The sequence below is a fragment of the Nansenia antarctica genome (genome assembly GCF_963989245.1).
Source record: "Nansenia antarctica genome assembly, chromosome: 10".
Lineage (NCBI taxonomy): Eukaryota > Metazoa > Chordata > Actinopteri > Argentiniformes > Microstomatidae > Nansenia > Nansenia antarctica.
Window position 1 is genome coordinate 6,181,320 of NC_137680.1, and position 1,253 is coordinate 6,182,572.

Consider the following 1,253-nt stretch of genomic DNA (forward strand, 5'->3'; position numbering starts at 1 on the left):
GAGTTTAAGTTGATCAATTAAGGGCTCGTTAACTGCCTCAACTGGTGGGTTTGCGTCTCTCAATATTTAACAAGCTGCCTTTAGTGTGTCACACAATGGAGACATGTGCCCACGCGTCCACAAGCAGTTGACTTCTCAGATAATTGCCTCTTTCTATTCTCTGTTCTCTTTCTATTCTCTCACTTCCTCTCCCACTGTCAATTTGTCAAGATTCACCCCTTAGCCTCACAGGAGGGGATTGATTGGTTGAATGTTCGGGCAACGTTTGGATAACATTTCATTTCATTTACACCCACACCCGGACACTCACACCCACGCGCAAACACGCACGCACACACACACACACACACACACACACACACACACACACACACACACGCACACACACACACACGCACGCACGCACGCACACACACACACACACACACATCCAAGCAAAACCATCCCTCCTCAGTGGTGGTCCCTCATCCTGTGTCTCTGATTCCTTACTGCAGTCTTCAGGGTCAGATATACACACAGCAGCATCAAAGGTAAGTAGCCTATTTTTTGCTATTGATTTGTTTAGCACACTATTGTATAGTACTGTATATAGGACTGTATGTTTATACTACTATACAGGGTTCAATTTCAATATGTATTTTTGGATTTGTGCTATGATTGATGATGTGTTAGAATTCTGGATTAACCCTTATGGGAGTGTCCAGCACCCCTGCAGTTACAACCTTCCTTACGGGCATTGGTTTTGCAGGTCTGTTATTCGGTTAATGTTAATTTACTGGAATAGTAATTGTGGTGTGATGGTTCAATTTTATGTAATTTACACTTCATAAAAAGGAGGATTCTTTCTCTGAAACAATATACCTACATTGCACCATGTATACCATGCATATGTAATGTTGTGATATTATCATGATGTGAAGAGGATTTAGAGAAAGAAACACATCTAGATGACTCCACTTGAATTACTCTATGTGTAATTCTGTGCAGTGTTGTGGGCCGAGGCGCCGCTCGGCTAGGTAAGCATGCAGAGGCACCGGTACCCCTTGTAGACGTCTCCTCAATAATATCACGCTCTCTGGTGTGCTCAGTCCACCAGCTAGCAAATGCAATCAGTCACCAAATTCGTTCTATCTAGCTATTCGGCTACATTGGCTTTGTAGTGTCTGTACTGCTTAGTAAACAAAGTATGATGTGTAGGACTCAAAAAGGCACAGCAGCGCCTATACTTCCTGAGGACAGTGAAAAAAGCCCAG